Raw genomic sequence first — 26,810 nt, 5'->3', positions numbered from 1 at the left:
CTCTGTCTCTCTGTCTCTGTCTGTCTCTGTCTCTCTCTCCCAAGGACTTGATGATTGGCCTCCTTCCAACAGGTCAGAGGGGTTGCTTACTTGTAGCATGGAACACATGCAGGAGAGGAAGGAGGTGTGACTACATGCTCCAGGCTGGAGGGAAGAGAGAGGATCCACTGTACTGGGAACCAGCAGGCTGTCTGTCAGCAGGGCCAGCTCCCTCTAGACTGTTAACTGTGGGAGGATTATAGACGTTCATGGACTTGTTGCAGAAATCCTGGATCTGCTTGGCGGCACGCAATTGTGCTCTCTGGGATGGCCTGCTTTGGGCTGTTTCTTTTCAGCTGTCGCCTCTTGAAAGGCTTTTTCCACTGAGGCTGGAGCTCTGTCACACCTTTGTGCCAGCTTTACTTAACACTGCACTAATTTGCTCTTCAGTACTTTACAAAATGAGTGTGTGAATAGCCCTTACAGTGTGTGGAAGGGATGAGTGTCTGGTGTTCGATGTGTATACCGTTTTCCCTTTGAAAATAAAGTTGTATTCATGTTATTGAAAAATTTAAAAGCCAAATGAAACATGTTGAAAAGAGAAACGGGCTGTTAGGTATCCTTTTACTTCATTCGCTTTTTCTGAGTATGATTCACACATGAAAAATCCATACCTTCACAGGTCAGGTTTCTGCATATCCAGAATCATGCTTGATTAGAAAAATTTAGCAATTCCAGAAGTAATGCCTCAGTTTCTCACTCTTCCTCCCTTTCACTTCCTATCTCAGATCGGAAGCTGTAGCGATCAGATGGGTCAGGTCGCCATCGTCTCCTTTCAAAGCTCCAGCCCCAAAGTCATCGAGTGCTTCAACGCGGAGTCACGCATCCTGTGTATGGTATACATTCCCGCAGAGGAGCCGAAGCCCCAAGAGTCCGGTGAAGCCGTGGACCCAGAGGCCACAGCCTCGAGAGCGTCCCATGTGCCCACCATCTGCCTGGCCACAGAAGAAGGAAGGTAGAGAATAGCCACTGTTTTAGTAGGATTGTCCTCAGTGTAAGACACGTCAGCTCCCACGTGGAACAGGATGAGCCTAATAGAAGATGCAAGGGGGCGGGGTGGGGTGGAGTGGGTTCCCGGTTACTGTACTCTAAATTCACCAGTCAGCCACACCTATGCAAGAGATACAGAGGAAAGCTCTGTTTGCCTCCAGAGTGGTTTTTTTTTGTTAATTCTTCTTAGAAATAGAATACTAACTTCAATTGTGGAATGAAGCAATAGTATTTTATAGTATAATCATGTGGAACATTGACACTATTTAATGGCAAATAAGCTAACATTCCAAAATCTATAGGAAGAAAAGAAAGTTTGACCCAGAATTTCTCTTTAAGCTCTAAGAATGAAATCCGAATGGTTGCACGTATTTTTTTTTTTTTTTTTTTTAAATATAGCCAAGTGTGTGTTAAGAGCGGGGAGGCAGGCCGTGGGGAGCATGAAGAGACGCATGTCATTCTCCGACGCTGACTGGTGCCTGGTCTTCCCACGGGCTGCACATGGCCTTTAATGTGTTTTTCTTTCTTTTGCAGCATTTCCATCTACAAAAGCAGTCAGGGCTGTAAGAAAGTGAGGCTTCAGCACTTCTACACCCCTGACAAGTCCACGGTCATGAGCCTGGCCTGCTCCCCGCAAGCCTGTACGCGGCCTGGTCAATGGTCAGTGGCCAGCTACACCAAGGCTCCAGGTAACGACCCACACTCAGCCCTGACCCTTGTCTAGACGCCCGTCTCACCTCCCATGGTGCTTGGCAGCCCTGCTTCCAAACCTGTGTGACTTGCTCCTTCCCAGAAAGACACTGATGGCACATGGGACGTTTTTTTTTCCTAAAGTTGGCTGCCAGTGGCTTCTTCCTGATCCACCGTGCAGACCAGCCTTGAAGGCTTACCCTAGTGCTCTCGGGCTCTTTTAGCCTCTCGCTGCTCTCCTGAGGCTTCCTCCATCACTCAAGCCCACTTTCACGTGGGGCGGGGGTTTGATTGCCATCCAGGCTTGGCCTTTCTGTCTATGATCCTTCCCTGTGGCTCTGCTGTATCTGCCCTCGCAGAGTCTCACACACTGAGCCCGATCCTGACCACCTCATAGCGCTCATCCCCTGTGTTGTCCCCTCGGCCTCCAGTCCTACAGCTCCATGTAGTAGTACTTTAACTAGCCATCCTGATGGACTCATGAAGATGGAAATAGGACTATCTAGTCACGTTGCTTCTTCTGGAGACCCTCCTGCCTCCCTGGCTTTCTGGTCCCTCTGTGATTTCTCCCACAGAGGTTACAGCAGCCTCACACTGTTCTTTCAACTTTGGAACTTATCTCGGCGTCGTTTTACCATGGCCATCATTAGCTTTTTCTCTGTGAGCTTCAGCTGCTGCTTTGTAGCCATGCTTTTTCCCAGGATCGTCCTCACTGCTGCATGGCCAGTGCCAGGCTTTCTCCCTAGCCCTGCATGCAGCACATAATACAGACATGCTAAACTGAAGCCTCGAGGCTGACCACATGCCCAGGTCTACCCCATAGCCTGCACACCTGGCCGCACAGCTCCCGAGAGCTGGCCTCCAGCCCTAGGCATACGTGTCCAAAGCCTTCTGACTTGACCCTCTGCATTTCCTGAGGAGTCTCAGAGCCACCACTTCCAAAATATGGTGTGGATTTCCTGCCCCGATGCTGCCCTGTACGCCTGCCAATGTTTGCTTTACTGAATAGTTGTTAACGCGGTTTTCAACATGGCTGGTGAGTTCCTTACCACCCTGCCGAGCACTGTCAAGGATGAACACTGTCTGGGAGCTCTGGACTGGGTCCACTGTTGCTGGACCTTGCTTTCCAGCTCTGCACCTTGTGTTCTCCAGACCCTCTGTGGAGACCCACGCAGTGTGGAATATTCGATTATTGAAATTCAGAAGGAGTGATTTTAGGGAATGCAACAGGCCTTCAAAGTTGATTTCAGAAGGTGGTGCTCATTTTTCCATTACTATGAATGTATGTGAACTTTTGAATCATTCTTGGTGCAGTTTGTCTCTGTTAGATTAACATTAATACTATTAAACTTACATAGTGACTGACTTATAACATACTTCCATTTTACTTTGTCTTACTTTATTATCTTTAATGTATTAGAGACTGAACTGAGTCTTGTGATTATGCTTGCTGCTAGAGCAGACTCTTGGCCACTGAGCCATGTCCCCAGCCCTTCTTCCATTAAAAAGCTGATAGTCCCTTTTCTATTCCGCCTGTTTTTTTAGAGTTGTAACAGTTATTTCTTTGCGTACCCTTCTTAGAGAAGCACATGCACAATGCACAGGGTTTTTGGATAAACCTTTTTTTCTCTTGTGCGAATTTTCTGATTGCCATTATATTGTCTTATGCTTCCCGTTCATGATGCCCTTTCTTTTAGATTATCCAGGGTTATCTTTGCTCCTTTCCCTTGCCATCTGGTTTTCTTCCTTCTTGGGTGTTAATCGCTTGAAGTTTAACCTTCGTTCGCTGTGTGTCCTGGCTTGGCCAGCCCAGCTCTGTGCTGCGCTATGCGTATGCATCACAGCACATGGTGTCTCCAGAGTTCCCACCATCTGCAGCCTTCCTGCTGTGTGTTACACGGCCTGCACATGTGGCCAGGCCTGGGTGGTAGAGTGGAGACCGTTGCCTTCCCAGACAGAGGGTGTTGCTTTGGAGTGGGTCTTGGAAACTTGGGACTTGATGGGAATGTTTCAGCTTGCGAAGACTTGGGGTCATCAGCATTGCTAGTTCGTGCATGAAGTCTGGCTGTGGTGCAGGTGACCTGCCAGAAGAAGTCGTCCCAAGAGTTGGCCCAGATTCACACACTTTTAGCAGTGAGGTTGCACATGACCCTCCAGGGAGACAAGGATACAGTATCTAAGAGAAGAGAGCTTGCTAGGTGGCCAGAAAACAGAGGCTGATTGTTGAAGTCCAGCCTTAACCCCAAAGTGGTTATCCCTCCTTTGATCTTGGTGTTCCTGTTTCAAAGGAACCATACCATCAGTCAGCAGCATCACAGTATTCTGGCAGCTGTGGCAGAGTTCTGTCTCACTTCAGAGGTCTGTTTTCTCATATCATGCCATGCCCTTCGGAGCCTGTGAACCTCAGAGGAAACTGTGTCTACAGGCTACAGGGCTGTGAAGGGCTGTGAGTACCACATGGGATGGCTGTTTGTATGAATGTTAGGGCAGGTGAGGGAAAAGTATATGCATGTGGCTGTATACACACCTGCATTTTGTGTGCATGCATGCATGAATGCGCATGCATGCATGAATGCACACACATGCACTAACCATGTGTAGAGCCAATGTACCTGTGGCATGAGAGGTAGGCCAGGACACTGGATACAAAGCCATCCTGCAGCACTGTTCTGAGCAGAATTCCTGTTAAAGGAGCACTGTAACAGGAGCTTGCCCATTTCCTCTGTCTAATAGCCCCGTTCAGCCCCCTTTGCTCATGGGATTTGTACTCAGAGGCTCAGCGCTTCTGGTCAGGAGAGAGAAGAAGCTGAGACCTTGTTTCCTCGAGCTAAGAGAACTCACAGGGCAGGAAGTCACACTGATGATTGTCATTACCATCGGAATCCTGGGGCTCGATGAGTGAGGAGTTAAATACTTACAGGATAGTCACATCAGTCACTTTAAAATTTGCATTAAATCTTGTGTTCATCTTACAGTCACTACACTATTGGTTCATACTTCATCATGGCAGAACTCCTCCCAGATCTCTGGAATTTTTTCCAACTAAAATACATTTTTGCTTCCCGGGGGTCAGGAAAGGGAGGAAGACCTTAGAAGAGCAAGGAGGGCCTTTGGCTTCTCTTTGATCTCTTCACCTTCAGAAAAGATAGCTCTCCTCATGATGCTTATGCATCACAGAATGTTTTTAAAAAATGATGCAGTCCTCTTGACGACTGAGTCATGTCACACATCACCATGTATTGCAGCAGGAGCTGAGGAACCATGTGATGGGCCCTGCAATGAGCTTTTATGTATACATCTCATTATTAGTTCTTGAAAGAAGCTTCCAGGCTTATGACGTACTGCCCCATCTTACAGATAAAGAAACTGATACTTAATTTATAGAAGCAAGGAAATGAATGTGTCTAGAGACATGGTCCCATCCTGCTTCTTCCTCTGTGTTCCACTATGCTACAGGCTCTTGTGAATCAGGCTGTTCCAGGCCCCTGAACTCCCCATGTTGAATAGAACAAGCACTGTGGCACTGTAGCTTGATTTTTTCTACCTTGCCCACAGTCAGGACAAAATCTCTGTCTCCCACCAGTCCACAGCCGCTCAGACCCAACCAAGTAAACACAGAGACTTATATTGCTTACAAACTGTATGGCCGTGGCAGGCTTCTTATTAACTATTCTTATATCTTAAAGTAACGCATTTCTACAAATCTATACCTCGCCATGTGGCTGGTGCATACCGGCATCTTCACATGGCGGCGGCTGCAGCCAGTCCTTCTGCCTTCCTGTCCTTTTATTTTTCCTCTCTGTTAGTCCCGCCTATCCTTCCTGCCTAGCCACAAGCCGATCATGTTTATTTATTGACCATATCAGAACAACTTGACATACAGACCATCCCCAGCACAGCCAAGTGCAGACCATCTTCAAACACCTCACTCAGGCCCATGTTCCTAATCATCCTCTATACAGACCTGCGCCACAAAGAACCCAAGAAGGGCTCCCACAGGACATACAGATCATCCCACAGCAGGGCACAGTTTGGTACTGTTGGTTCTTTGCAGGGAGTGTGTCCTGTTTCTCTTCCCCATACATAGGTAGCTGAGCTCAAAGGAACTAAAAATGTTTTTCTCTTCATATGGATCCTGAACTCGGAACCCCAGCAAGTGATCAAATTGGCTCCGCCTGTCAAAAGCCTTCTCCTGGTGGAAGGTGCGCTGTGGCAGCCTCGGGAGGGCAGTGTTCATGGCCAGCCTGGAGACGCACGCTTATAGAGTGAGTGCTGTCAAGCACATTCTGCTGCCGCGTGCTGTGGACAGGGTGTGTCCCAGCAGCACAGGCATTCTGCAGGGTGAGTGCTGGACCGGGTGGTGCATTCTGGACTGTGTGTGTGTGAAAGAAACGATTATGGGCTTTGCTTAGAAAGATACAATTATACTAGAAAATTCAACTACCTCTGGGCATAGAGGCTATGTGTTCATAGATGCTGTGTTGTTTACCTGCTAAGTAGTGGAAACATGCTTTAAAAATACATTCGTTATAAACAGCCCGCAGGATGCATGAACATCGGCTCCTGACTGGAGTGTCATTTCTCATCAGTGGGCCCGGGGATCATTCCTGGATGCAGGGAGGACACCAGTCCAGGCTTCCTAAATCAAAAAACCTCTGTGTGGGAACTTTCACAAAGAGAAATCATTAGACTCACAGGGTGAAAAGCAGGATTAGTGTGCGAATCATTATGCTGTGGAGGAGGCCTCTCCCAAGACCCCAGACTCCAGAAGTTGCCACAGTGGGAAAAGAAACTGTGACTTAGCATCATCACTTTCCACACGTAATACTCAGAACACATACACCAAAATATTCATGTTCAGATTTGGGGAAATGCTTCCTGTACATATGACCTATCATTAACACGTTGATGTACAGCAAGGTCTTCCTAGACATGGAGAGAGAGAGAGAGAGACAACCAACCCGGTAGAGAGCGATCAGAGGGCCTGAGCGGCAACGGGCAGGAAAGGAAGTGCACACCACCCGAGGCCTCGGTGATGGCAGCGTGGCTTACCCAGCGAGGTTCTGTTTTGTGTATAAACTTTAGATTCTTGGAAAGATTGAGCAGGAAGTTCAGATTGCAGCAGCTCTCTGCCCCTCCTTCCCCTCCCCCCTCAGCACGCCCTCACGCGCTCCCCTTCCTTGCCCTCGGCACCCATACGTGTGCCGTGTTTGTTTGCATCAGCAGGCCTGAATCGACAGGTCAGCGCTGTCACTTTGGAGATACAGATGCGCAGTGACCCGTGTCCACGGCAGCCTATACACAGCCGTTCCCTCTCTTAACAACCCCCTGTCCATCACTGGTTTGCTCCTCTTCCCTCCGTGGTAACCTCCCATCTCTTAGACTCTGCTTTTCAGTGTGTCAGAGAGAGTAGCCGGAGGAACCCCGAACAAACCTCCGCAGGGGAGCTGGTCAGGCCAGGCATGCGATGCGGCAGTGAAGCGGTGAGCACGTGTGTCGTTCACAAAACCACACCTGCAGCTAGTGCCGCATCGACTGCCTGTGGTCACATCTGCTGCGTATATGTTGTGTGCATGTTGGAGCTCACAGCTATAATAACCTGTATGTTCTTCATGTTGCCGTTGGCGTTTTCTAGCCGTATCTTCCACGCTTACTGGACGGACTGCTCGTGCCCAGTCACCCATCTGTCTTTTACTGCCTCTCACCCCGCCCTTCCCCTGTGTAAGACTCAGTCACATGAACACTGTTTTATTATTTTCTTTTTGCCATTAAAAAGAATGATATTGCTGGGCTTGTGGCCCACAACATTAATCCCAGCACTTGGGATGCAGAGACAGGCAGAAACTCTAAGAGGTCGGCCTGCTCTTCAGTGTGAGTTCCAGGGCAGCCAGGGCTACACAGACAGCAACACCGTCTCAAAACAACACAAAACAGAAAAGCACAACAACAAACCAATCTCACAAGATTTTCTTTAGTGTCACACAAGAGGTATTAGGTTTTTTCCTCTGGGTGTGGCTTGTTTAATCTGACATGTTGGAGTGACTGTTCAGAAATCTGCCAATCAAACTGCCGCCGTCATAGCTGTAGAAAACATTTTCGGGTCATCTCTGGTGAAGTTTGCCGGCTCACCATAGCAGGGCTCAGGCCGTTTGCTAAGGGTTCAGCGTGTCACGTTTTCAGACACTGTTCAGACATCTATTTCAGACATGGCATTGGTGCTTGTTCTGTCCCCTCAGGGAGAGAGTCGAACTTAAGCTCCAGTGCAGAGAACTCAGTGGTGTTGTGTGCTGGAATGGAATCCAGGAAACCCCATGCATGCTCTGCACTCCACTACTAGCACACTCCCGGCTCCAGAGCTGTTAGTGTAGTGTGCCTGGCTGTGACATTGAGCTCTCGTCAGTCGGATGCCGTCTCAGGCCTGCAGACTCCCAAGGCAAGTTTCAGGGCCGGGAGTGAGGCTCGATTAGAAACCAGGAGGTTTCTACCCGGGGCAGAGATGGAGCCAGCACTGTTTCCTGGCAGACCCAGGCTGTCCCTGAACTGAGAGATCCGCTGCCTCAGCCGAGCACTGGGCGACAGGAGTGTACCACTGCACCAGCGTCTGTTTTCCTGATTCTTCTGTGAGGTGGCTCCACTGTTTCCCAAAGACCCAGCCACAGGGAGGCAGAAAGAGACATGGACATTTCCCCAAAGTTTCATGGTCACTTTGGTCACTTTTATATCCACCTGTGAGTCACTGTTGTGGTGAGAATATTCCCTTCAAGCACAGACCCCCCCCCCCCAAACCCCCAACCAAGTCACAGTGCTGTGGCAACTTCCTAGGATTTTGTTGCAGCCCTTGTAGTACCGGTGACGTCATCTTGTGAATAATTTCCTAGAAAGTCCCAGACCCTATGGAGACATGCTCCGCGGGGCGTCTTGCCAACTAGTGATTCACCTTGCTGCTTCTGTAGCTGAAGTCGCACAGGCCCACCCACAGCCCAGCTGCATGTCATAGCCAGCTCTCCGGGGCCCCTAGGTCAGGGCTGCTTGGTTGGTGAAGAGAAGTGCCCGCATCCAGCGCAGCCCATCGGAGCCGAAGTCACCAGCTTTTCATCAGGATGAAACCTGCTGAAAGAACGTACACGAGCCAGAGTAATGTGTTGTTGGCCGTCTGTTTTTTTCTTTCTTTTTTTTTTTTTTTTTTGTTTTTTCGAGACAGGATTTCTCTGCGTACTTATGCCTTTCCTGAAGCTCACTTGGTAGCCAGGCTGGCCTGAACTCACAAGATCCGCCCTGGCTCTGCTCCCAAGTGCTGGATTAAAGGCGATGACACCACCACCGCCCAGCATCCGTCTGTTGTTTTAACTACTGAGACAATATGACACCTGTCCTAAATTTTTTTCTCCCACAAATGGCATCATCATCATCATCATCATCATCATCTACATTGCGTAAACAAAAGGATGCTCGCAGCCCTCCCCAGCGGCTTCCAAGATAAGGCAGTCTTTCCCCTCAGCTTTATTGTGCCTCTGTGCTCAGAGAGGCTCAGTGCTGGAGATCTCCAAGGCTCAAAGAGTAGAGCATCCAGAGCCAAGTGCTGGTCCCCTCTGTGCAGTTTTTAGCCTAAAAAATAACTAACCACATTTATAGAGAGAAGCAAAACCTGCTTTTCTGGGAAAATGAGATTCATGCTGTTCCTGTTTTGTGGCGCCACAGCTGAGATGTGGTGCAGCCCAGGACCTCAACCTGTGTTCACCCAGCTGGAGTGGGGTGCTCCTGCTGGAGAGGGCTGCTCCCTGCACAGGGTGGAGAGCACCAGGAGCCGCTAGGAAGGAGGTTCTGGAGCTGAGGCATCTTCATGGCTGCTGCAGGGCTGAGTGGGAATGCTCACGGGCCAGGGTGCCCTGTGTTTGGGGTCTAGAACCTGGCAGGCCTCTGCAGAACACCTGCCAGATGACACCTGGGCCTCCTGCAAAGCATGAGGGGAGTTCCTAGTGCTGATTGTCACCTAGTGGAGGAGCTGTATTCTCCACATTTTATTTTCTGCGTCTCTATATACGTGTGTGTGCTCACGCGCGTGTGCATGTGCGTGCATGCATGCGTGTTTAAAACTCAAGCCTCAACACCTAATAGAGGCCTAAAGCAATCTGACATTTAGGAACAGGCTGACTTCTCTGGGGTTTTGGTAGATGCTAACTTCACAGCATTTTCTCTTAGAGCCATGGCACATGGTTATTGCTTCCCTCCTGGAACTGCTTAACTCTGAAGACTGCTTTCCTTACTCTTGAGTTTCTACCATATATAGTGCTTTTGACTCACTCAGATAGATGGAAAGGAAAGAGCTAACGGGACAGACGAACGAACAGCCAGGACAGTAACACAGCAACATCACAGTGGTTTCCAGCCATACTCTTCCTTATGATAATTAGCACAACAGTGCAGACCAGGGCTCCACATATGCATCTTGGCATCCCTCTGAGACATGCTCAGAAACAGTTTTGGAGGAACAGATCTGTCCTAGGGTTTCTGTTGCTGTGACAAAACACCATGACCAAAAGCAAGTGGGGGAGGAGATGGTTCCACATGGTTGTTCATCACTGAAGGAAGTCAGGACAGGAACTCAAATAGGCAGGAACCTGGAGGCAGGAGTTGATGGAGAGGCTATGGAGGGATGTTTCTTACTGACTTACTCCTCATGGCTTGCTCAAACTGCTTTTGTATAGAATCCAGGACCACCAGCCCAGGGATGGCTCCACAATGGGCTGGGCCCTCCCACATCAATCTTAAGAAAATGCTCACAACTGGATCTTATGAAGGCATTTTCTTAATTTGAGGTTCCTTCCTCTCAGATAACTCCAGCTTGTGTCAAGTTGACATAGGACTAGCCAGCACAGGTCCTAGGCCTGTGTTTCCTGTTTTCAAACAAAATCATGCCCAGCATCACAGAACTGAACCAATGTCATGCGGCCCTTCATCCAGCATCTAAATACTGTTCTGTACCTCCCAGTACCAGGTACCACACAGCAGACCCTGGCTATGTGTCCACCCGTGGGACAGTGTCAGATGCTGTGGAATTCTGGTGGCTCCTTTCTGTCCAGTCCTCAGCAGGCGTGGTAAGCCCATTCCCAGGTCAGGAGTGGCCTTGTAACGTTCAAGTCCTGTGTCTACTCTGAGTCTGTGTGTCAGCCATACGGCCTCACTCCAGGGCCTCATCACAACTCCCATCAAGATAAGCAGAGTTCACCTGAGACATGAGAAAGAAACCCCCAAGGGATTGTCAGAGGGAGACGGGACTCCTGACAACTGGTTCTCAGGCTGGGTGAAGCATGGGCCAATGGGGTGAAGGGTGAGGGGATATAACAGGTTGACAGCACCAGGAAAACCCACATTAGCAGGAGCCTAGATTTTTCACATCAGTATATAGTATAGATTCCAGGGGTGCTGAAGAGGTCTGGACTGCCCCTCAGCTTCCTGGTCTATGGACGGAGATGGGAATAGCCAGGTCTGCTGGAGCTAGCACCTTTGACCTCATGCCCTAGGCAGACTTGTGCATTTCCCTATTGACTGTCACACTTGCCATGTGACATCGAGCACCGGAGACCTTAGATACAGAACAGATGTTATGAAATGGGTTTTTTCTTCTGAGACAGTGCTTCCAGTGCTACTTCCTTCAAGTGCTACAGCCTGCAGACTGCAAGTCACATGGAGGAAGTTGCTGGAATTGGTGACCCCGGAGCTGAGGCCACGCAGGCTTCCAGGGAAGGTTGGGTAGGCATTGTGACGACGTGGACAGGAAGGAGGAGCCTTGTTATTTAGTCCCCAGGGCTGTGTCCTCACATGCCGTGGTTTCTCGTTCTGCTTTTTCCAAGCCTCTTTGAGGTCCTGTCACTCACTCAGCTGCCACAGGTTTCAGGGGCAGTTACCGCCGCTCTGCCCCTGAACTCACCTGAGGGGCAGTAGTGATCAAGACTTGTGCCCCAAATGCGCGGAGTCGTCTTCCCCTGCAGACAGTTCTGCACCCCACGTGAGCACTGGGCAAACAGCAGGAAGGGAAGACTCTTTCAGCACTTACAGAAACAAAGCACGTCTCCACCTGAGGCTTGGCGGTCTGGCTGCTATGAGGAAGTTGATGCCAGTTTCCAGAGACCAGGGCAGCTAGGCAGCCGTAACCTTAGCTGGCCCGTGAGAACAGTACGCAGAGCCGTCTGACCCTCCCTGACCCCATGTCTCTCACCTGTCCTTACTCAAAGCCACTCCTTTCTCTAGTCCCTGGCACTGGATCATGCCCAGGGTTCCCCCAGCTAAGCTGTCTCAAGAGCAGAGCAGTTGCAGGATCCTGGGCTGGTGACACTGATTCCTCATAGCTGGATCACAAGCTCCACGTGAAAAGTCCCTGTTTCTTTGTGGTCTGAGCTAAATCACAGCGGTCTACAGTATGTGTTATGGCCAGAGCTACATGGGAAGTAGACGTATCTGTTGATTCAGGCTTCTTCCTCCAGTGACACCTGACTATACAAGGTGTGTGTGTGTGTGTGTGTGCACCTGCGCATCTCAGAATCTTAAAGACCATGCCAGTACTGGACTTTAGGGGATAGACCTGGCATCAGCTTTCTTCAGCATTCCAGGAAGTATCCCAGTATGCAGACTGGATAAAACAGACAGCCCTTTTGGGGGTGGCAGCACCAGCCACATGCTCTGTTCTCTGTGTGAAGGCATTGAGGAAGACCTGTCCCCAAGGCCGCCCAGTGAACATCAGACACACTGTGCTCAGCATGGGCGCACAGAGAAGTCTAGGGACCAGGCCAGGGCTAGTGTCAGGACATGGAGAGGAAGATGGGTGTTGGAATAGCAACTGTGTAAATGAGATCATGAGGTGTACACAGTTTCCCACCTCCTCCTCTTCTGCCCACACAGAGTTGACTGTTACTGCCAGAGATGCTGGGGGTAGATTGGGTGGTGTTGGGTTGGAAGGAGGACGTGAATTTGCTAAGAGATGGTCCGGCACAGAATCCCTAAGGAATCTGGATACTAGCAGACTGAAACAAAACAACCCAACATTCAGCAAGGTCAGAGGGTACAAGATCAATATCAAAAAAAAAAAAAAAAAATCAATCTAGTTTGTGTGTGCCAGCAGCCAGCAGTCTGAAAATCAGGCCAAGGAGACAAGGTCAGGAGACATTCCCATACACCTCCTAACCTGGGCTCTGCCAGCCGTGTACAAGCAGAGCTGCTCCTGCCCTGGAATCTTCCAGTGAAATGAGATCCAGTGAATGCAGGTGTAGCTCAGACCAGCCCTTCTGGGAGCATCTGTGAGGGTGTGGGGTACTGTGTCTCTGTGACAGGGGTCATGTGCCTTCCCTCCTGTTCCCTTAGGACACAGATCTATGTCTGCTCCCCTCCCCCATGGGGGTATTTTAAGTTGTTCAAATTAAGAGCACCATGCAAGATTGATATTTAGTGTGAATTTCCTGACTTTCTCCGGTCTTGCTACCCTGTACCCCGACTTGGCTGTGGCCACCACACCCCATCTGGTCTCAAGATGGCCACGTAGCTGTCTGTTGCCAGTCAGGCCTTGTGCAGTGTGGTGTCACTGGGGGAACGGGATCCCCAGCACCGCTGGCTCCAGGCAGGCCTCGGGAGAGGCAGCCCTATGACGCTGTTACGTCTTGGCCTGGACTGTAGGAGAAGGACTAGCTTCCTCCTCAGGCCCCACGGCTGTGCTTCCCACCACCCTCTCACCAGGCTGCTCAGCGGGCTCTGCCTCCTTGGGGCCCAGGATCAGCAGCCATCCCCCTCCTCAGCCCCTTTCATGGGGTGGGGTTGTCTTCTCAGCTCGTAGAGGTGCCGGGGTAAGTGGAAAGTAGCACTGTTTCCCTGAAGCGCTTTTACACTGCTCAGAGGGAAACTCCACAAGAGCACTGTGAATAGGAGATGGATGCTGTTACAGTCATGGGTTTGAGCTCCAGCTGACCCCATGATACTCAGGAGTGACTCAGCCTCCCCCCATCGTGTGCGGCTTTGCCACAGCGCTGTTGTAGACACTGGCTGAACCCCTCATACCCTGTGAACCCGTTTCCTCTCCCCGCTCCCCCACCCCACCCCAGAACCAGCTGGAGGCCCACCAAGAGGAAGGATGATCATCTCCCACATGGCTGTGGCTGGCGTTGGCATTTGGATCGCCTTCACCTCCGGGTCCACCCTCCGCCTCTTCCACACCGAGACCCTGAAGCACCTGCAGGATGTCAACATCGACGCCCCCGTGCATAGCATGTTGCCAGGTACTCTCCCTTGTGTGGCGTGCAGCCGGGGGCCTCAGAAGGAGAGGGGGAAGGCAGCAGAGGTTCAAGGAGCAGCGGAGACCGCAGCCACCGGTGCACGTATAGCCAGTGTGGTCCGCGGACCCTGGGTATTCACACATGCCCGCGTCTGTAGCTGCACAGTCACCGTGTGTGGTACCTGGCGTGAGTCCACGTGTGGGCAGTGCATATAAACGTGTAGCTTGTATGCACAGTTACACAGCCTGTCTGTGAATATGATGAAGGCTGCGCTGATGGCCATAATGGACCGGATGGGATGCCAGAGGCAAGACAAGGTAACTTCATGGTCCCGGATGTACCTGTTGCCAGCAGGAAATCGCTGAAGACTTTGAACAGGGAGGGGAAGAGACCGTGCCAGGGGTGGATCTGGGAGGATCATCCTGCAGGGAGAGAGAGGCTGGAGTGGGTCCTGCCCGCCCTTTGTCCACAGGGTCCTGCCTAACAGACTGCAGGAAAGGATGAGGGAAAAGGTGGAAGTGGAGAGCACGGGAATGGGCTGAAGTTAGAAAGTAAGGTGAGGTGAGCTGGTCTCCCGTTAGTAGATGTGTGTGAACACCAGACAGTGTTCACGTGTGGACCCAGGTAATCCCAGTCACTGTAGGCCGATGTCCCTGTTGGACAGTGTTCGCATCATGTGCATTAGTAGTCAGGAGATGTTCTCTGAGGGCCTGTGTGGTGCTCTGTTCAGGCAGCAGTGAGTTATATGACTGATATTATTTGTACATCACACTCAGACCAGATGCCGTGTGTGTGTGTGTGTGTGTGTGTGTGTGTGTGTGTGTGTTTGGTGTGGTGTGGATGGTGGGTTGTCTATATGTCTGGTGAGTTATGGTGGGGGAGGTGTCTGTGGGGAACAGGAGGCTCTGAGGGAAGGCTGCTGGCCCTGTCCCGGCCACAGGCTGAGGCCTCTGATGGCATCACCTGTTCCCCGTCTGGAAGGCAGAGGTTCAAGATCAAGGTGTGAGGTCTCTGTAGGCTCTACTTCCTTGTTAATGTACAGCACCTTCACACCGTGTTCACACAAAGCAGAGAGAGCATCGGCTTGGTACAGCACTTCACATCACACAAGGTAGTTCAGTATCACACCGTGTAGAGAACATCGCTTGTTCATGTACAGCACCTTCACACCGTGTTCACACAAGGTAGAGAACATCATTGTTCATGTACAGCACCTTCACACCGTGTTCACACAAGGTAGAGAGCATCGGCTTGTTCATTACAGCGCCTTCACACCGTGTTCACAAGGTAAGAGAGCATCGGCTTGTTCATGTACAGCACCTTCACACCATGTTCACACAAGGTAGAGAACATCAGCTTGTTCATGTACAGCACTTCACACCGTGTTCACACAAGGTAGAGAGCATCGGCTTTGTTCATGTACAGCGCCTTCAACACCGTGTTCACACAAGAGAGCATTGTTCATGTACATCACACCGTGTTGCATCAGCTTGTTCATGTACAGCACCTTCACACCGTGTTCACACAAGGCAGAGAGCATCAGCTTGTTCATGTATAGCACCTTCACACCGTGTTCACACAAGGCAGAGAAGCATCAGCTTGTTCATGTACAGCAACCTTCACACCGTGTCCACACAAGGCAGAGAGCATCAGCTTGTTCATGCACAGCACCTTCACACCGTGTCCACACAGGCAGAGAGAGCATCATCGGCATTGGTCCCTGCTGTAAGGTTGCTGATTCCATCACGAGACCCAACCCTCACGCTGCCTGTCTCCCAACCTAATCCCGTCTCCTCCCTCGGGTACCTCCTGCTAATCTTATCACTTACAAACATGAGAATGTATGAGGATACTGACTCCTCCAGTCCATCACAGTTCGCAATTTTGATGCCTTGGGAAAGCACAGTAGTTTTAGGGGTCACAGTGCAGAAAGGGTATGCGCCTCTCTTGTGACATGAGGAATAATGAGGAAGTAGAGGCAAGAAAAGACAGCAGCTGAAAAGATCCTGAGACCTCCAGGACACAGGCATCTAGGGATGCCGACAGGTGTTTTTCTCTATGGGATTGTCTGCCGACCCTTTTTTTTTTTTTTTTTAAAGACATTAATAAGCTGGTTTATTTAGTTAGGAAAACAAAGGTTTTATAATGCACATTATTTTTAGAAAATAAAAATGATTTAGCATCAGGATGGCCCCAAAGCATGTTGCTAGGGACCTGACTGTTTTAAGTATTATCCACCTAGACAGGTGTTTGCAATTGGAATCTATTGTCCCTTAGACAGAAACCAAGTCTGATGCAGCAGCTGCCAACACATGCTTGCATCTGGCCAGAGAATGCCCTGCACCCTCTATTGACATGGAAGCGACAGGAGTTAGATTGTTCTGTGATAACGGCTTCTGGGGCCCAGATCCCTGACCCCGGTACCCCTGTGGCCTCCCGGGAAGGCAGCTGTGGTTGCCATGGTTCCTGGAATCCTGAGAACCAACCACAGGAATGCTGTCTGGCCACAGCCCTGGCACAGGGGCCCCCGTTCTGTCTTGTGTTCATTCCCCTGCAGTTTCTGTCAGACACTGGGGAGAGGAGGGGCCGACCAGTGAGTGCAGTTTGTGTGTTGAGATTTTGTGAAAATAATCCTTGTCCACAGAGACAGTGAACCAAACAGCAGGGACACCAAGTGACCAGTGAGGTGGCTCCGGGGCTCTCTCTCTCGCTGACCCTCCAGCATTGGTGTTTCCCACGCCCTCCGTGTCCCCCTCATTTTAAAAGTGAACGTGCGCTGCCCTCCCCTGTCCTCTCAATGTCCTCCTGCTGTGGAGAAAGTGGGTGTGCTTGCTTGGCTTCGGAGCAGATCCACTGGCAGCACTTGCTACAAAGACTCAGGCAAGCAGGCGCATGCAAACCATGCACAATTGCCCACGTCCTCTCCTCTGCCTTACTGCCAGTGCGGGTCCCCACGGTCCCCCCTGGCAGGCAGCGCTTCCGGACCGCTCAGCTTGGGTGTTCAGTGTTCCGCAGCTGAGCCTCCGGCACGGTGCCCTTGAGTCTCTTTCCGGGCCCTGTAGCGGGTGCTGCCCGCTCTTCAGCCTTCTTCACTGTTTCCAGTTGGCCAGACACTGGCTTGTCCCACCTTCTCTGCAAAAGCCCGACCCCTCAGCACTACCAGATTCGCGGGATTGTGGGGTATGGGCCACTCTCCAGAGGACTAGCCACCTCACCACCTGCCTCTCCTCCCTCAGGCTAGAGGGTTTATCAGAGTCTCTCCACTGTGTTAACAGTTGAATCTAACAATGCTCCTGACAGCCCATGAGTTAAAGGCTTTTTAGAGGATGGTTCATGAGGGCTCGGGCCTAATCCAGTGATGATTCATACTATGATGGTGTTGAGAGGTAGTGGAAACTAGGAAATGGGGTCTAGTGAGAGAGGTGTGTTGCTGGGGGGATGCCTTGGACAGATATCCCCCTCTGTACACACAGCCTTCCGACTGTCATGAGGTGAGCAGCTTTCCTCGCCACACCCGCCTGTCACTCTGGCCTGCCACAGGTGTAAGGGCACTGGAGCTGTGGACTGAAGCCAGGACCCACAGTCAGTCCTGCTTTTAAGTTGCGGGTGTCGGATAGTTGGTCACAGCTGTGGAAGCTGGGCGGATGCACGCCACCTTGGACATAGGCTGTGGTACCCTCTGTCATAGATCTTGATCTAGATCTGTGCAGGTCATCAGTCTCCTCAGTCTGCTCCTTATTCATGGACGGATGGAACAGACAGGGCTGTCAGACCAGAGTGGACCGGAAAACCTGCGGTCGGACCGCGCTCTTCAGCATCCTGTGCTGTATGTTAAGTAGCTTCCACTCTACCTTTGGGAGGCTAGTCAGGCTTGCACACACACACACACACAACACACCACACACCACACACACACTGCCACTGCATTCTTCAACTGGTGATGTGGTGCTGTCCCACAGCCTGGTCACGGAGGAAGCGCAACTCAGAGCGGAGCTCTGCGGCAGTAAGAACTGGGTGGTTCTGTCTGCTGTGACCAACAGTAGTTCCTGCCATCCCTGAATGGTGCCGGGTGGGCTGCTCTGCTCTCCAGCACACGCCGTGGCTTAGAGAATCAAGCCAGTGTTTCATAGCAGGCCGCACCACCGTCTTGTGTTGCAACCCGGGTGACCTGCTGTTTGTACTACAGTAAGTGCACATGTAGGTGTGTGTGTGTGTGTGTGTGTGTGTGTGAAGCAGCATGGGCAAGAGTCCTTTCATGTCGTTGCTGGGAGTTATAAAGTCCAAGTAGATCCTGCAGATAGAGACACACTGAGTCAAAAAAAAAGAACAAAATTTGGAAGAGAAAAGATACTGGGATCATTAGAACTTGATCAGACCTAAGACCACTCCGTGGAACATATGAATCCATTCTCAGCAAGTCACCCTCCCCTTGCATGTGGAATTCAGTTCTGAGGCCATTTTACATAGGCTCCTAATGTAAACCACACTGAGCACAGGGCCGCCCAGCAGTCGACCTTGGGCCGTGCCTGGGCTCATCTGTTAGGGCAAGCGTTGGACTCTGAGAACAGAGCCACAGAAGGTGTGGCTGCAGCTCGGGAAGGCCCCCAGCAGCCTCGGTGTCACCACACAGGTTTTCCTGTCTTGTCCTCAACACTCAGAGCAGGCAGAGCAGGGTGGGACACATTTACCCGCTGTGTCCCTGATGAGCGGAGACAGCTTCCAGGAGTGATGGGGCCAAATAAACGGGCCAAGTTTTTTTATTTAAAAGAAAACAGTGTGAGTCTTACAAGTGCCCTGGGCCCAGTCATAAGGGGGCTGGCGAGTTAAACGGCACTTCTGGAAATGTGTGACTCGGGGACGCCACGCAGGCACACACACGGCTGGAGCTTGGGCATCCTCCCTCCTGCTGGCTGGGACTGACCTGGACAGCAGGTGAGGTGAGCGTTTGAAAACAGCCAACAACCAGTTCCTGGGACAAGTTTCTCCTCAGTTCCTGAATTAAAAAACAGGAAATAGTAGTATCTGGGACTCACCTGCTGTCTCTTTGTTACTCACTTTTATTGTTGTTATTATTATCACTACTACTAATTACTAAGGAAGGCCATCTCTTTTCATAGTTTCCATCTGACCATTGTGACTTCAGGTCAGCGTTTTGGGGTCAGGGGACACCTGTGTGCTCCCTGCTGCTGCAACACCCAGCCCCTGTGTCTCAGCATCCCCGCAGGGCTTCCGTCCTCTCCAGGAAGCTGTTATCTGTCCCTGACGCGCTGTTCTGTGTATTCTCCTTGGAGAAATACAACTTCTGACAGAAGGGATTTCTTTGAAAAGGCAATGGAACACTTCCCAGATTCTTACTATATATTCTTAAGATAATGTAGGTGTAAAAGTGAAATTTCTCTGAAAAAAATACCCACTGTTTACACATAGGAGACTTAATCAGAGAGTGAAAGATACAAGATGTATTTCTGGGTGAATGAAAATATCTAGTGACTCTTTCATCCTTCATGCTTGGATGGTAAGCTGTTTTTTGGAGCCACTGAGTGAAATGGCATTACAACACAATTGGCCCTCTTTGCCCGTTAATTGTCTTTGAAGTGACATTACTTACAGTAAAAGTATTTACAGTAAAAGTATTTCACAGGCTTCTTTAAAAAGCCCAGCTCAGCTCAGCACTCTAAAAATTATGAATTCAGAAATTCTTCTTTGTAGAAAAAATAAAGAGAAGTCGGTTTTCCCCGTGTGAACCAGTTTGGGACGTCAGATGGGAACGCTCACAGCCATGTCATCTGTGGCGCTCACCTGCACACAGCAGCTGACTGGCAGCCGGGGTACAAGCCTGCCCCTCAGGCAGCTCCTCTGAGCAGAGCTGAGGCCTTGGGGTGGGAAGAGGGAGGGATTCTTGGAGCTGTGGGATTAATTCCTTCCCATACCTCTGTGTTTTAAAAAGGAAGTTCCTCAGACTCACGGGAACTTTCCATTCTCCCATCTGTTTTCCTGTCCCCCTGTGGGGGGACCCATGGGAGGACAGGTGGAGGAAGTGCCCCTGTATGTCGGGGATGAACCCACCAGCCTGCCCTGGCGTGGTTAACAACACAACAGTCAGCAATAATGGCCGTGAGTGACAGTGGGTGTCGACGTGGGAACTCCTCAGCAGCCTTTGAAAGCACCTGCTTGAGGACGTGGCCGCCCACGCAGGGTGAACTGCAATGCATCTCTGAGGTCCACAGCATTCCACATAGACAGATTTGGAATCTCAGGGATTAAATACTGTTAGAGTTTTTTTTAAAAGACATTACACAGATTCAATGCTAGAGGTTAAAAAAAAAATGCCTTTTATTTTTAGAATACCTGTTTTGAAAGTTTAAGCATTTCATAAAATGACCTCTGAAAACACACAGTCACTTTGCCTAGTATTTGCTTGCCAGAAGCAATACGGCAAAAAATAACCTCTGTTCTACAGAAAACAAGAGTCCAAAGGTGCACAATGCGTAAACTCGGTGCTCTGTGCTGGTCCGGCTCTGGGACTCCTTTCAATCCCGGTGTCACTTCCTGTGGAAGCAGAGTCCCTGCAGTCTCCTGCCTCTCTAGAGCCTGCAAGAAGATCCTGTGGCAATGTCGCACACTCCGCTGCAGCCCTCCTCCTGGCCTGGTCAGTGCCCTGGCTCCAGGGCCGGCTCAGCAGAACAGCCCGGCACTCCGGAGGTTTCTCTGACCCCGTATGCTCTCACTGCCCGTTCCTTACAGTCACTAGCACCACGCCTGTGGGGTACTCTGGAAGCCTCGAGGGCGCTGGCCCTTATCTGCAGTGTGTGTGTGTGTGTGTGTGTGTGTGTGTGTGTGTGTGTGTGTGTGAAAAGAGAGAGATTGAGAGCAGACACTATGTAACTATATAGATGCAGATGATTTAAGTAGCTCTGGTGTTGGTGCATCTCCAGCGAGGCTGGTCTGAGGACAGGCTGGAGACCTGCCATGCGCTTGCTGCCGTTCAGTTGAGGTGCATTGATGGGACAACCCCAGGACCTTGTCTTTCTCTCCTGAAGAGGAAGGCTCAGGGCACAGGTGTGAGCATCCTTACTTACAGCTTTTGTGGTGTCTTGGGAGACCCGCCTTGATGTCTGGACATTTCCAGGCTATACCTCCCACGCCCCCCTACCCAACCCCCCGCTACCCACCCAGCAGTGCTACCCTTCTCTTTCTTATCCAGGGCACCAGCGTCTGTCTGTGACCAGCCTGCTCGTCTGTCACGGCTTGCTCATGGTTGGTACCAGTCTGGGTGTTGTCGTGGCCCTGCCCGTCCCTCGTCTTCAAGGTATCCCCAAAGTGACAGGTAAGGGGCACGGCCACATGCCCGCCTCTCTTGAAAGTGGCCCGGCATGTTGCTGTCCTGCGGTCCTTAGTGCGCTGTAGATAGATACTTAGCAGATACCGATGTGCTCTGTTTTCATGTTCTCTTCATACTTTGCTTTTCTCGCTTTCATGTTAGTAGTTCCAGGAGAATCGACCCTGAAAACTCATTTCATGGTGCCTCTGTTACCCGTTAGTTCCCATCAGAACACAGGGTTTTGCACATTTGAAATGGACCCCTTCTTACCTGGCGTAGAGGAAGCTGGGTGTGCACTCTCTCTGGGTTTTGCTTCTGGCCGCAGTTCATGGTGGGCAGCGCAAGTCTGGGAAGCAGCTTAATATCATGGTCTTGGGTTTCCACCTCAGGATGCTACTCAGGCAAGCCCCAGCCAGGAGCAAAGCGTAATGGGAAGAGGCCACCTGAAGGTTGAAATGAGAGGTAGGGAGATGTTGAGGAAGAGTTGCCTGGTCCTTCACTGAAGAGAACGTGGCTGAGAGCTGCTGCAGATCCCAGAGTGTGACCCTGGAGGTAAAGCAAGGATCCTGTGTGGATGCTGGTTAGACCGCCTGTCGGTAAGCAAGGATCCTGTATGGATGCTGTTTAGACCGCCTGTCGGGAAACACAGCAGTAGAGCGGAGGGAGGACTTGAAGGAAGTCAGAGCAAGTTAACGAGGGCGGGTCCATGTGGACATGTGGTGTGGACCGACTGGTAAGTTGTGGTGTTAAGGAATCCCAGTTCATTCACTCCTTCCCTCCCTACGCTCCTCCCTCCCTCCCCTCCTTCCCTCTCCTTCTCTTTCCTTTTCAGTGCTAAGGAGTCCATCCAGGGCCTCACACATGGTAGGCATTCATTCACACTTACACCAGCTACTGCCCCAGCCTCATTCACTCATTTTTAATTTCTGGTTTTGTTAGGAGCGATAATACAAGCACATACCTCGAGTTGTGATTACCAAGTGCTTTCTGTTTAAATGCTAATAGGATAGCACGGTGGCTGCCTGGTGGAGGAACTGGGACATGGTTTATAGGTCCGAGTCCCCAGCCAGCCACCCTTCTAAACTCACCTCTTCCACCTCCACACCCTTCCTCCGTTTCATTCACCAAAGTTGTTACCTCACATTATTTTCCTCATTTTGCGCCGTCTACAGTAGTCTCCTAGTATATCTGTCTTCCTGGTGACTTTATTTTCTCCTCTGTTTCTGCTACTTCCTGCCGTGATCCAGTATCTGGGTATCTGTCATTAGTGCCTGTGCAGCGTCCGAATACATGGCTAAGGTCAATGACGTAGGCAGGCAGCATCCTGTCGGTGGATGTCAGGAGTTATCCCTGACAGCTAAGATGAAATGAGTCACACCCCCTGGAAAGCCCTGGTTTTTAGTAAACAACGATAGATTGTTTTTCTCAAGCTCCAGGAACTTTTTGCAGTGGAAATTGCCGGGAACTTCAGGTAGGGTAGGCATTGTGTTCCTAAACACGAGCACTTCAGGTGCGTTTGCACAGAGCGAGTTAGAAAGTATTTCGTGCCTCAAAGCTGAAAGCTTACTATTATATTACTTCAGGGTGCGTGCGTGCGTGCGTGCGTGCGTGCGTGCGTGCGTGCGTGTGCACGCACCCGCCCAAAGAGTCCAGATGAAAGCATCAATTCCCTGTAGTTACAGGCAGTTGTGAGGTGCCCAGTGTGGGTCCTGGGGACGGCACCCCTGTCTTCTGCAAGAGCACTAAACTTTCTTACCAGGAGCCATCCATCTTAAGGCTGCGGATGACGGAGGGTCCGCAGGGATATGACCTAGGGTGTTTCTGCTTTGACTGTCCTGTGTGCTAGTGCTGTTTGCCAAGCTGTTGCCTGGGTCGGGGTGCAGGGTTAGACCCTGCATTTTGCTACCCTATGCAGTCCGTGTGTTACTAAAGACCTTCTTTGGATTGTCTCTCAGGGCGAGGCATGGTCTCCTACCATGCACACAATGGGCCCGTTAAGTTCATTGTCATGGCCACAGCATTTCAGAAAAACAAGGACAGAGCCAGAGACAGCCCACCCTCCGGCGCCGAGCCTCAGGATGAAGATCCAAGGATTTGCTGCAATGAGGAGGGCACTTCCTGCTTGGGCCAGACGGACGCCACACACCGTTTGGTTGGGAGAGTCCTCGGGATGGACAGGGCAGAAGAGTGACCTGTCTTCATCCTCCGGGTCCTGAGCCTGTCCCATGGCTCCAGCTCCCTTGAGCACAGATCTGTGGACAGCAGCCTGTGTGACCTCCTAAAGGACCCCAGCGCCTCCCCAAGGAGCAGGGCACAGCGCTCGAGGAGAGCCAAAGCCAGCTCGGCGCTGGTGGTATGTGGGGGCCAAGGCCACCGGCGAGTGCATCGGAAGGCGAGGCAGCCTTCTCAGGAGGACCCGGTGTCTTCAGTGATGGTGTGGCAGATCCCACTGCTGGGCATGTAGGTCAGAGGCTGCTGCCTGGCGTGAGGGTGGCAATCAGGGACAACTCTCAGCCGGGTGCAGGCCGAGTGGCGAAGGCTGCATCCGTACCGCTGGGACCAACTGGAAACACAGCTCTCCCGCCTTCCCCCACAGCACAGCTGAGTCCAGGTGTGCTAGGGAGGCAGAGGAGTGCTCTGGCTTTTGAGTCGCCGAGCAGGGTTCCAGGATAGTGCTGCAGTCCGCCCCGTCAATCCCCGAGATTGCCAGTGGCATCAGTTCTGGTCACATCTCAGAGAGACGACAGGGAAATGCAGCGTCCAGTAGCATAGGAGGTCATTAACCATTCTTAAAAATCATTCTACTTGACTTAGACTCACCGCTGTTATTTATATTCTATGTATTTTTTAAATCTCAGAATAAAAGTTGTAACAGTTTAAAAAGCCAGGTAACACATTCCAGCCCAGTCCTCTTGTTTGGGAGCGACCGAGGCTTTCCAAAGTAGACTGATATGTGTACTGTACCTTTTAACAAATAGTGTTTTTATATTGCATTTTCTATTAAAGATTAACCGTTAACGTTGTAGTCAGTATACTATCTGTAGTGTTGTGCACATAGTCTTTGCTTTAAGCCAAAAATGTCCGATACCTGTCAACACTGGGACTCCAGCTTCCATGCCAAACCCCCTTGCCTTCTCATGCTAAGTGATATTAATATCTCCCCGGGACACGTGCAGGTCCAGCCATGCAGGGATGGTGCTGGAAGAGTCTCAGGTCTTCTGTGCACTTGGCTGTCCAAGAGCCTCCGCATTTGGGCACTCATGCCGAGTCGCCCATGGTGCTGTTCAGTCAGCCGCTGCCTCCACGGCCTGCCGTACCAGTGTCTCCCCCCCACACACACACATACAGAACATACAGGGTCATATGGGGCACGTGAGAGGCAGCAGCACTTGTCAAGGGACACGAGTGATCTATAGACTGTTCGCTCTACCTGTGTTTGTACACCAGTGTTTCACTTACTGGATGGCTAAAACTATTTTTTTTTAAAGCCTAATTCAGATATTCATCAGAAACACACTTCTCAGCACTTTACAAATGACTAAAAACGCTAACTTTTAACTTAGTCAAATATTTTCTACATTGCACATATACCCAAGCTTTCTTAAACTGTTAGCTGCTATCTTGTTTGATAAAAAATAAAATAAATAAAGACTTTTTATTTTAGAATGCAGTATTACAAGTTTCCTTTCTTCTCCAACCCCCATAAAATCCAAAAGGGTGATTACATCCAAGAGGGGAGGGAGCAGTCCTCTTCTCTCCGGGCGTTATAGTAGCCAGCTGCAGGGACTCTGTGTACGTGAGAGCTCACAGGGACCCTCCAAGGACCCCAGCACTTGCCAATTCTCATGGTGTGTGGCATCACGAGTTGAATATAACTTGCCTGTCTTACTGATCCTTTGCAAGGCCAGGGCGAACTCCTAGAGGACCGACAGAAGAGATGCACAGAGCAAGTCCATGGTCCTGGAAGGCAGGAGCCGCAAGCTTTTCCACACTGCCGATATAAGATGTGCGCCCAAAGCAAGCTTCGCCACAGCTCACTACCCGGGAGAAGCAGGCTGGATGATGAGCATCCAACAGGGCAGAGCTGGGAGCTCTGAGGATGGCAAGCCCTTCTGTGGCCTGTGTCCGGTGAGTCCTGGATTTGAGAGACACAGGTGTGTCAGCGGCCACTGAACAAAGCAACATGCTGAGTGTCAACACACTTAATGAGCCGCGAGGAGCCAGCTCGTAAGCCTGTTACGTGTCAGAGTGACGTTAAGTTCTCCCAGGCCTGGGAATGAAATGTGGACCCCGTCATGCTGGCACCTGTCTCTAGGACCTGCAGCCTCAGTTTTAAGCCCCCAGTCTTGAGAGATGTGTTTCAGGTGCTAGGTTGGGTCAGCTCCTCAGAGAGCAACATCCAATCACAGCCCTCAAAGTCAGCTTCTCACTGTCTTCCTGGGAAGGAGAAGAAATGTGAAACACGATGTTTTCAACTACAAAAGCCCCTAGCATTCGGGCAGTGATGGCACATGCCTTTAATCCCAGCACTTGGGAGGCAGAGGCAGGTGGATCTCTGTGAGTTCGAGGCCTGCCTTGGCTACAGAGTGAGTTCCAGGAAAGGCGCAAAGCGACACGGAGAAACCCTGTCTCGAAAAACAAACAAAAGCCCTAGCACCATCATGAGATCCCCATCCTGTGTCCCAGCTCCCGGGACCCCTCCAGATACAAAGGTTTCATAAAAATGGGAAGGTTTTGACAAATTTCAGGAGATGCAAACACAGTCTAACAACTGCCACCCCCTGGGTTAGCTGCTATTGCCCATCCTTCCTGGATCTGAGATGTGAGAGAGGTAAAGGGAGAGCTCGTCAGAGTACCATGAAGCAGAACCAAGGAGTCAGGGTGTGATGTAAGAACAGGTAGTCATGCCAGGCAGGTGGATCTCTGAGTTCGAGGCCAGCCTGGTCAGGACAGCCAGAGCTACACAGAGAAACCCTGTCTCAGAATAACAACAAAGCCCAGGTAGTCAGGATGTTGCCCACTGTATCATCACCTGGACCTCAGCACACAGGCAGGCCCCACAACCAGCCAGCACTCAGCAAGGCCCTGGTGAAGTGGGCTGGGGTTAATAGGATTTGTGTCCCCAGATCAGCACAAGGAACCCCTGGAGGCAGAGAGAGGCCTCTTCTCCCCCAGAGTGCTGCAAATGCACTCAGCAGTCAGCTCCTTGGAAGCATGGGCAAGCTGTCCTGGGTCTGTGCTGGCACCAGCTTGGCAGCCCCACCCACCAGAGGACAGAATGACCTATTTGCTGGCTTCTGGCCAGAGAGGACCTGAGCGGTGGTGTTGAGCGCACAGCGGTGGCCCTGGGGTGTGTACAGTCCTCAGGCCCAGCTTGACAGATCCTGCCACCAACGGTGGCCTCGTTAGGCAGGGTTGAGTGTCTTGCCATTGTTTCAGGGAGATGAGGCAATGTCTGTGTAGCCGTTGCTGCTGGAGCCTGGAATGCCTTGTTGTCGTTAGAAGAACGGGTT

At 50.9% G+C, this 26,810-nt stretch overlaps 1 pseudogene; it reads left to right on the top strand.

Moving 5' to 3' along the window:
- LOC119087248 overlaps positions 1 to 23,995 on the top strand; it is a 40,162-nt pseudogene extending 16,167 nt beyond the window's left edge.
- The last annotated feature ends 2,815 nt before the right edge of the window (positions 23,996 to 26,810 follow it).

The sequence above is a fragment of the Peromyscus leucopus genome, unplaced genomic scaffold, assembly GCF_004664715.2.
Source record: "Peromyscus leucopus breed LL Stock unplaced genomic scaffold, UCI_PerLeu_2.1 scaffold_515, whole genome shotgun sequence".
Taxonomy (NCBI): Eukaryota; Metazoa; Chordata; class Mammalia; order Rodentia; family Cricetidae; genus Peromyscus; species Peromyscus leucopus.
This window is presented reverse-complemented; position numbering and strand designations above follow the sequence as displayed.